This window comes from Zonotrichia leucophrys, chromosome 8 (assembly GCF_028769735.1).
Source record: "Zonotrichia leucophrys gambelii isolate GWCS_2022_RI chromosome 8, RI_Zleu_2.0, whole genome shotgun sequence".
NCBI lineage: Eukaryota > Metazoa > Chordata > Aves > Passeriformes > Passerellidae > Zonotrichia > Zonotrichia leucophrys.
The window spans coordinates 7,949,292-7,960,268 of record NC_088178.1 but is presented as its reverse complement, the minus strand read 5'-3'; the positions used below and the strand labels follow the sequence as shown (position 1 = coordinate 7,960,268).

At 39.1% G+C, this 10,977-nt stretch overlaps 1 long non-coding RNA gene across 1 annotated transcript; it reads right to left on the bottom strand.

Moving 5' to 3' along the window:
• Positions 1-1,107: 1,107 nt before the first annotated feature.
• LOC135451074 (uncharacterized) lies at positions 1,108-10,160 on the bottom strand. The gene is made up of 3 exons (XR_010441209.1): positions 10,029-10,160; positions 4,660-4,710; positions 1,108-2,436 (listed from the first exon to the last, which is right to left on the bottom strand). It is a non-coding gene; the product is annotated as an uncharacterized LOC135451074 (long non-coding RNA).
• Between the last annotated feature and the right edge of the window lie 817 nt (positions 10,161-10,977).

The following is a 10,977-nucleotide window of genomic DNA, read 5'->3' as shown; positions in this document are numbered from 1 at the left end:
TCAATCTGTGTATCTGACACTGGAAAAAATTTCAAGCTCTGAAGGCCCTCTGGATTTTTGCCTTTTCCATCACTAGATTCTCAGAGCCTGTAAGACCCTTTTACATTTCCTTTTTCAACATTCCACAGAAGCCAGTCAGCAGCACAGCACTTCATTATCTGAACACAGAAACACAAAACATGGCAACCTAAAATGAAAAGTGGGACCCTCGCTTCCATATCTCATTTCTGATTCATGAGAAAGTTTAGCAGGACTTAAAAGTTCCTTATATTTAAAGGGGAGCTGCAGAGGAAAAGGTTTTTTCCCATTAGCAACCACTGTACTCAAATTCCCCTGACTAATGCCTGCTCTCAGGCACTCGTATCTAACTTGTAAATACAGTCCTCATGTCACTGCAGAACACTCTACCCCCCAGAGTGAGGCATGCATTTACTTCATGATCTCTGCCGAGGTTACTGCCAGGCCTGCATTAAAGAAATTCTCATTTCTCACAAATCAATTTAGTGCCAACTTCACCACACACTGTTAGAAAGGGGTTTCTCTGTTTTCCTGGAGCACAGAGTGGAGCACCTGGAGTGGCTCCTAAGGTATCCAGAAGTGACTAATTCATAAATCCTACCTTCCCTCTGAAAGGTGGATTTTGGACATTTTTACCTTTGGCATGTGATTTTCTGTCACAGCATACGTCACAGCACATGTTGCAGTTGAGACAGCCACAGTACACAGGGTATCCCAATACAATATCAGAAAGCTTCAACCCACACAGAGCACCACCTTACCTCTTCAGAGGGCTGCAAGCATCCACCCTTCTTGTTCTCCAGCCCAGCCTTTTATCCCCTCCTGTTGGTGCCCTGCCCCTGTGTGCCCTCTGTTCCCTTTGGTGGCTGCTCAGTGCCCCTGGGCACTCCATGGCTCGTTGCTGTCAGTGCTGCTCACCTGCTGCTCACAGCTGCACCCACTGGGGATGAGGCTGGGCCAGCCCCACTGCCAATTACCACACACTGGGTGCCTACAATTTTCCTCTTGTCACAATACAATGCCCCCCAAAACCACAACATGGCCAGCTGGATTTACTCACCAGAGAAATCTTCAACATGCATCCTGCTAACTTGGGATGAGGCTGCACAGCCACCGTGTCCCCAGAACAGCTCAGCTTGTCCCACTCCAAAGAGCATGACCAGGCACAATTTCTCCTCTCAGCACAGCTGTGTTTGGTATCTCTCAGGACCTCACTTGAAAAATGCCAAGTTTGTGTCAGGGTTGCTTCCAGGCTGTTTCCTTAGGCATTGCTCTACTGTCAGTCAAAAACCCAGCAAGTTTGAAATACTTTGTGACTGATAATTGGTATACTATTTCTTCACTCCTGTAATGTTGGTCTTTAGGTCTGTATGTTTGAATACTGTCTCTGGGGTTTGCCACGAATGTATGCAGAATTCAGACAAAGAGTTGACCACCATTTAAAGTTTCTGATCTTCTTTCATAACTGTAGCTTAGATAATTATTATTTTGAGGCTCTTGGCATATGTCTGAAGTCCCTCCAAAAGCATCAAATAAAGGATAGCAATTCAATATTCTAGATGCTGTTCTTATCACCAGGATCTAATCACTGACCAACTGTGACAGATTTTTGATGCTGCCAGGAGGTTTTGGATCAGAGACTGCTTCTGTGCTGCCTGAAAATTCTTTTCCTACCACAAAGCAAAGTAAAATGAAGACATTTATTTGCAGAAATATTCTCTCTTTATTTGCTCTTGCAAACAGTTCGATTCTGTGGTTTTAGGATAATTTAGGACACCTGTCTTATTTTATTATGGCCTATGGAAATCTATCTCCTCTTCAAGCAACCTTGCTAAAACTTTAGAAAAGCCCAACAGGGATTCTTCATCTTCGCTCTTGCTGAGATTATTCTGAAGCCATATTGTGATCAAGTGCATTGTTTTGCACTGTCCAATTGCACAGGAATGGTTGATTCTTGTGTCTATATCAACCACTGCAAATGCCTTGTAGTTTTTTGGGCTGTCTCCTCAGTTTCACAAAATAAACGAGTTTACTGTGAAACAGATCTAGGCCAGATGGCACTTTTTCCATGGCACTGGATTTGCAAACACAGGGTCTAATTTTGAAGTTCTGCGCTAGAGCTGAACAGATGCTATGGCTAACGGGAGTTTTGCTTGCTCGCTTGCACTGCTTAGCAATGACAAGAGATAAATACACAATAGTCCATAAATTCCATCCATGATATCATCATTGCTGTGGCAAGTTTCCTTGGCTAGAAGGCTCAAATATCTTATTCCTGAGCCAGATCTCCCTGCCTCCCAGGCAGGCAGCATAGCCACCTCCATTTAGTGCTTCTGGTCCCTCAGAGAAGTCTCTGGGAACACAAGTGGAACAAAGGTGAGTAGATGAAAGCCCTGGTGCTGTCCCAAGTTTTTTTGCCTGGTAATTTAAATAAATAAAAGATGTGAAAAAAAAATATAAGCACTCCTGAGCTCAAAGTCTGTTTACTAACCAAGTCATGAGACATACTGCACTCTAACTTCATGAATTCTACCTTCATTTTCCACAGGATTTTTTTTACATAACTAAGAATTTTTTAGAGTTTAGGAAAATAAAAGAGGCCTTCAGTAAAAAAAAAAAAATCAGATAATGGCATGGATAGGAGCAGAACAATTTACCCAACATACAGTTTGCAGACACTGTATCTCTGTGCAGGATCCAGTGGCACAAAGTGTACATCATTTCCAGATATCACCAACCTCCTATAAAACTCATATACCAATGTTTACTGCAAATAAAATGTTCACAAAGTCTCAAGTGAAGACAGACTTTTCTTCCACCAAATTTAGAAACAGGAATATGAATCTTGAGTGACGAAAGAACAAGGAGAATGAGTCATGAACACCTTCCTTTCTCCTCTCATTTCCTCAGAAAAGTCTTATAAGTTGAAGCTCATTTTAGGAATAAAATTCTTATTTTCCTTCTCATAATCCTCCCCACATGTCAGTTAAGGACAGTTGAGTGCATGCAGGACTATCAGCTTGGTAAGTTTTCAATGTAGGACAAAACTAACTAGGGGGAAAAAAGAAAGTTTGTTTAGGTTAATGATTCTTTCTAAGATCCTTTCATCCACGTTTCTACTCAGAGTGTCCAGTTAACTGGGGATGAGAAAACTATGTGAGATAAAAGAACCTGCAGCAGTCTTCCCTAACTCTTCACAATTAATCCAGACCAAATCATTTTAAAGGGTCAAAAATCAAGTTCCTTGTTTTAGTATCTATGCTGTATTTTTACTTTTTGTTTTCAAAAAATCAGTTACGAAAGTTACTTCTTCTAGCAGTAATCATGGAAACCAGGTATGAATAAAAATATCTGCATGAATTGTCCAGGTAGGGCATCTCCACAACAACTTAGACCTTTATGTAATTCATGTGTAGAAAAATGTGTATGTCAAATTTCTACATGTAAATTTTGTATCATTTTATAACTGAAGGTATAATTAAATGCAAGGTAACATTTGTTCTATACCTGCCTCCCAAAAAAAATTATAATTTATATTTAGAAAGACAAATCAAGGCCTGGAACTGACGAAAAAGCAGGTAGGTTTGACTTGATAATGGGAAAGTTCATGGAAAATATACTGTTATGTTTTCTTTAATGAAATGTCTTCCAACTATCATGTGGGAAACAAAGGTGTGTAAAAATCTTTATGACAGTCATGCATGCTTCCCCAAATGCAACACTGGTAATTCATAAGATTTTAGTGGATGAAAATTTTAAGCTTTTCAAGTTTTACCTAATCAGTGCATATATCTGGCTGTCTCTCAGTTTAGAGTTGTGATTCCACAACATCAGCTCTCCCTAGAGCAGTTTAGGGCTTTCAGGATGTGTATTCTAGGACTCACAATATAATTTTCACCTCAGTTTGTCTGCTTTGCAGACTATTGTTCCAGTACTCCATAAAAGGGCACAAAGATCACTCTCCAGTACAAAGATTCTTTATACCCACTTTAATCATTCTCTGAAAGCTCTGGAGACTTGCTCTTGAATGGAGCTGAACAGAAAACCTGCACTTCAACAGTTCATTCAGAGAGATGACATTCTGCCTACTACATCATGGAACACATTCCCCATCAAAAAATAGCAATCACTGAATACATCAGTGAACAATGGCATCGGGGAGGGCACTGTTCTTCATTCTGTCCAATAGACCATGGCAAAAACACCTCTTTTATGTCAGAGATTGCCACTGAATGAGTCAGCCTTCAAAAAGCATCTGGTTCTGCCTTAAAAATAGGGAATTGACTTACAATCCCACTACATTTTACATGGCATTAATGTTCTTTAAATGGTGACAATTATTATTCCTGTAGCCATACCATTAGAGTCCTCTTCAAGAGTATCCACAGGGGAAGTTTGGCATGACAGCCTAAAGCAGTTTCTCTCACATATATTTAGAGTCACAGAATTTGTAAATAGAGAAATAAATAATTTTAAGTTTGTGTTGACCTTTTATAGACATCCTGAGGACTGTTCTCTGCTAAAATACATTGCCACAAGTTATGTGTTGACAGATCCAGGGGGTTGAAAAAGCCAAACTGTGACATTTGGTTTCTGTAGATGAAAGGGAATGATTGGATAGAAGCAACACAAAATTCTTACCTTGATATGGTCCTAGGTTTGAGATAAGGGAAATGCTGAGGTGGTCAGGAGCTGGAACATGAAAGGTTGAGAGAACTGAGTTTGCTCAGCCCTAAAGACAGAAAACCTCAGGGGGACCCCTAAGGGTACAGAGAAGATGGTGCCAAACTCTTTCCCGATGCTCCACAGAGTGAAAAGAGAAACCAAACACAAGTTGAAATACATGGGAAATTTTAACTCAACACAAGAATAGTTTTCAATTCATTTTTGAAACATACGGGTGTTCAGAATTGGAGCAGGTCACCCAGAGAACTCAGCTATACCCTTGGAGATGCTGAAAATTTGACCAGACAAGGCTCTGAACAGCCCTGCTCTTTTTAGCCCTGGCCTAGATGGGAGTCCAGAGGAGGGGACCTTTGGGGGTCTCTTCCCAGCTGGTGATTCTGGGCCTGCCTTTCAGATTTGCTGCATTTCACTCACATTGGATATCCCCCCAGTTTTATCACTGAGCACTGATCATGTCACAAATAAAGCCTGATGCTATTAAAGTTACTGACAGAGAATAATTTATGCAAAAAGAATTAAAATCTTGCATTTGTCTGGATTTTCCACATTCCAGGTAAATGATAGGAACTGCATCTCACTTTGGAATCTTGGCAAGGATATGGGAAAATACTTGAAACTCAAACCTTTTCTGACCAGTTGTATTCGGTAATGTTCTGCTGCAATGTATCCCACTGTGCAGAATAATAATTGTGTCTTGTCAATTCCTCACATATCATTTCCTGCCACTGAAGGACCATTGACAGAGTTCCACCACTGTGTGTCTCTTGCCTCTCAAGACAGACAATAAGCCTTAAATTGCAGAAGTTAGCTTGAATAACTCAGCTTTCTGCAATTACAAGTTAGCAGCTCAAAGGCATAGGGAAACATGATGCATCAACATTACAGTATTAGAAGCACTCCTATTTAGGAATTCAAAATATAACGAAAAGGTTAAACTGGCTACTAAAATCTATTACTTTTATTGTCATTTTCCAGTCTGCTAAATTGGAAATTGAGATAGTTTAGCTCCAATGCAATAATATCAATTTACAAAATAAAAAAAATTAAAATGATTTTTTCACCTTCTCTTCTGCAGCCCTCATTTTCTGTGGCTGAATAACTTGCTACACAGGAATTATGCACCTCTCATTGGTACATGAAAAGAGGCAACAGCCACCAAATTATTTAATGTTTCTTTTGCTATGAATAAAGTATAATTGTAAAGGGTTTTTGCTTCTTTCTTAAAGAATGGAAGAAGAAGAGACAGCATAGAAAAAAATACCCAGCATCTCATTTTTGTCTAAAGCATTATAAGTTTCTAAGGAAATTAAATTAACAAATCAAAACAAAAAAGAAAAAAAAAAAAACCAAAATAAAACAAATCAAAAAAAAAAAGAAAAACCCAAAAATCTTTCTTTCCTCCAAGTACCAGAGGGGAAGAAAAAGCAGTGTTGATGAGAAATGAAAACTGCATGAAAACAGAAATGCTTTACAGCAGATTCCAGATCACATCTTCAGCTATAGAAATAACTGTCAGTGCAGCAAAGGAAGCTGCTCCAGCTGACTTCACCAAAGGATACACTTCTGTCTTTTCACTATATTTGTTACCCTCAGCTCAACTCAAGTCAGAGAAGTGACAAGTGCCATGGCTACAGAAACCTCAGCTCTAGCAAAAGGGCAGTGTCTGACCCACTGGTGAATTAGCTTGTGTTTATTGCTTTGCCTGACATTTTAGAGCTGATTTTAGTGAAAACATTAACTGAGTTATTAAATTAATAGACACACTGCTGATGCATCTATCCCAGGTTGTATATGACAGCTATTAAATATAAATGTATAGATATTACTCCAATGTTTTCTTAGGAGAGGCTGTAATTGATCAAGTGGGAATTCACTCAGTCATTTTCATGGCTTTACTGGACATCTTAATCCTCACAGGTATAAATTAGAGTGGCAGATATACTGATGAGAAGTAAACCTTACATGGCTCATCTTTTGAATTTCACTGAAATGCATCCATGCTATGTACAGCCAGCTTCTGCACTGGGCACTGGCAGGCAAAAAGACAAAGCTAAAAAGTTATTTCTACTCAGAAATAATTATGAGGCAACTAAACTGCAATTCTCTATTCAGGTATAAAAAAATCTGGATTTAACATCAGCCATTTGTGTATGCTTGTGCTGAAAGTACAATTCCCTAAGAGTTTACAAAACTTCTACAAGGGTATGGGACACAAACAAACATTTTTAAAGGACATCAAAGAGAAATACCACTGCCTAGCAGCACATGGACAAAGACATAGTACTTTCTTATTAGAAGAGAAAGGACATCATAAAAAGCTTTAAAAATGCCAGTGCATCTTGCCCATCACTCATGGATGAGAAACTGCTGATGAAACAACTTGCAAAATGTTTTCTTTATGGTTGCAACTGGCTTTAACTGACAGATTTTAAACTGATATTTAGGGAAGAGATGCTTAGAAAAGCTGAAACATAGAATTCTGTGGAAACCACAGAGCCAAAGAGAAGCACAGTTAGTACTCGTTCATGTGGCTAAAGTTCAACTTCTCAGGTTCAGGAAGAACTGCCAGCCACATGAGTGCTTCTTCTCCTTTAGGCCCATCCTGACAACTGCAGTAAAGCTTTCCAATGTAAACACTCCATGCTCCACACATCCACTCACAAGGCACTAAGGGCACTGGTGGGATTTAGTCTGGCTTGAGCTCTCAAGGATTACTCACACCTAAAGGGAAGCTCTAACAGCTTTGTAATGCAGCAGTGTGAGGGGTGTTTGTGTACATAAATCCCAAATTCCCATCCAGCTCCACACTCTGCTCCACACAGCTGGATTAGCCACAGAGTGCAGATGAGGTTCAGATCAGTGTCCTTTCACAGGGACAGGACAGCTCTGCCCACAGGCCTGTGCACCACAGAGCAGCAATTTTAACACTCCAACACTCTTCCTATTAGTGGGTTAAGTCAAGTCAAGACAGAAGTCAGGCTGGTTTGACTTGGAAAAGAATCATTATTTGTCCCAAATTTCCTGATGTTTCAGTACATATCTGAGCTTTGTTAGCTAGGTTTGATTGTTAAAATCCCTTGCATAAGGGAGCAAAAATCATCTTTCAGAGCGTGCAGTTTGGATGTTGAGCACATAACTGTGCTTGCTCTGGGCGCCAGCCCACAGCAGACCCAGCACTGGGGCTGGGAACTGCTGACACAAAGTGCCCATGGTGCTGCTGCTCCTGGAGCTGATCCCCAGGAGCCAAAACCTCCCCCCTGAGGCAAATAACCCTGCAAGTCAGGAACCGTGACAAGAATTCACTGATTGTCTTTGTTTAGGTCCAATTCCTGTACACAAATTTCTCCATTAATTTAGCCTTAAAGGACATTTATTTGCAAAAGAAAAATGCTGCAAAGGTCTCAAAAGTAACAGCAGGCAGATCTACATTTTAGCATGTGCTAGAAATGTTTTTCTGGTGAGAACTAACTTAAGAGTAATTAATTTATATTTTGAGGGGATGTGGAGAGTAGCTGCTGATTTTGCAGCTCCTGTGTGTAACCCAATTCTGAAGAAATATCTAAAGCAGGATTTCACATGAGAGTGTTTGGCTTAGTTACTGCTAAAGTGTTACCATCACAGCCAGACAAGGTTGCTGGTTTTCCTTTTTCTAGTGAAGCCTTTCAAATCATCATATTAAATAGAGATTACAATGTCTCCAACTGTGTTAATTTAATGGTAAATTTAATCCTAAATATGCAGAGCAGTGCAGTTCCATCAGAAAAAAACAATCCCTAGAGCCTTACCTCAGGTGTTTCTTTGAAAATATTGTTATTTATCATTTTAAAGTTGCTAGAAAATTAACCTAAATAGACCCAGAGATAAACAAATAAAGACAGAAATGCAAGCCTGTATCAATAGAGTGCCCCAAACCCATCCATATTACATGTTTTGGTGAGTGCAAATAGATGATTGTATTGAACAGTGTCAGTTTGCACAATATTATACACTTCAGGAGCTGCCTTTTTGACACACTGCTATTTTATATGCTGCTCCTACCATCATGTGAGGATCACTCTGAATACAAATAAAGAATAAAACATGCAATCTCATTAAACATCTCACCCATGAAATTGTAATGATAATTAGTCTTGTAAAGCTAAGTGAATAAATTTTTTGTTAATTTTGCATGCATTTTTGTATGCTCAGGTACTTTTTAACCAAAACAGGCCCATGAGCACAGGACCAAGATGTAAAATACCATTATCTGTTTCTTCATCAAGTTGTGCTCCTAAGAGCCAAAAATTCCCCCCAGCTGGTTTGGTCAAGGCTTATCAGAAGTTCCTGAGACTGTAAAGAAGGCCCAGGGTGGGAGAGGTGGGGGGATGTACCGCTGCAAAATCTGGAAGCATCAGGCTAGAAGTGGGAGAGCTTTCCACACACATATTTAGTACTGCTAGTTTTGAGAACATAAAAATCCTAAAACTGTACAAACCATAAAATATTTATTTCTATATTCCAGGAAATAATATGTTGATGTGGGAGACAAGAATTCCTGTTGACTCTAGCTCAACAGAAATCACTCAGGGAAAGGTTCAGCTAACAGCAAGATAAAAAGCAGGTCCTGTAACCAGAGATTGGGCTGTAGGGCTGGTAAAAGTGTGCCTGCTTTATTTGTTTAGAACTTGCTGTGTACAAATCCCACAGAAAAAAATGCTTCTGAAAGACAGAAGAAAAATTTGGTTAAAAATTCCTTTTTCAGATAAAAACTAAATTATAAAAATAATATTTTTTTTTAGTATGAAAAGTATTTTAAATGGTTAAGTTTAATACAAAATTCAAAATCACTGAATTTCATAGCCCCAGCAATTTCTTCCAGGTTGAGCACTGGGTTTAAAAACCCAGTCTACCCCAGAATTGTGTATGCACCACCAGTATCAGAGGTATTTATTACAGAGTATAGATTTCCAGGAAAGCAAACATTGCCATGAAAACTGCATCATGCATTCCCAGAATAATTCTATCAGCTGGTGGGATGAAAGGTGCAGAGTAGTTTAGAATGATATATAGACCAGAAGACTTTGGTAAATCAAAGAATGTGTCAAATAGCCTCCCTTAAAAGAAATCATTCAAACTGATTTTTTCTTGAGCACAGACTGAAAACTGACTAAGGAACTATAAACAAAGAGAGAATGACAAACAACAGAGTATCTGTATTTAGGTACCCAGGCACTTCTGGACTGGTTTTATTGCTGGACTTCTTTTATCTCCTTAAGCCAAGAGAGAAAACTGGATTAAAAAACACTATTATATAGAGAGGAGTCAGGGGGTTTTATCCTGCTTACCTGGAGAGCCAGGTAACACAAAGCATGGCAAACAGTTCCTCTACAAAGCACACAAAGCCATGGGATACATTTGTGAACAGGGTTAAAAAAAGAAGCAGCATTTCTGTAGTGACATGTGACAACCTAGTCTGCCTTCACAGCTCTGCAGGACACCTGACAGGAGACCCAGACTGATTGGGAGGGGCCAAAGGCTGAGCTAAATCCTCCACATGCAGTTAATCCAGCACCTGGGGCTCTTTGGACTTAAAGCATAAAGCAAATGTGCTAGAGCATAGTCCCACATGCAAGATACACCTCAACACCTGTGGCAGTAAAGAGCAGCACCTTCTTTTAAATTAAAATGCCAAATGTATATATTCAGATAATTCATTGGATCTACATCACTTTTCCAATATCATCAGCTTGAAAATTTACTAAGACCTTCACAATTTTTTGGGTAAGTCTAATTCCCATATTGACATCTGTAATTGCAATGCAGAGACACAGATTTTAGGGTATTTGTAAAAATAGAATGCTGGGCCCCCACCAGTAACTCTAACTTCAGTGCAGAGTTGTTTAATTTCACTGACTCAACATATGATTCTCTATGTTAGGGTGTTGTGCAACAACAGAAAAGTCTTTTTTTTGAGGTTTTTTTCCAAATGAGCTATTAATAAATTTGGTTTCTTTGTTTCCATTCATATGCTTTAAATATTAATAGATTTGGTACTAAAATGTTGCATTTTAAATGGGAGGTCAAACATCACTGACCATTTTTGTTGTACTTTAATCTCTTTCAGTTTGCAATTTAAAAAGTGAACAGCAGTTTAAAAGTGCAAAATAAGCATGCTAGTTCATAGATTATGGGATGCAAACATACTTAATTTTATTCCCAGCTGGAACTAATGAAGTGGTGTTAAACTTTTTCTTGAAAACTTTAGTTCAGAAAGAAAATCCTGTGTCCCCAATC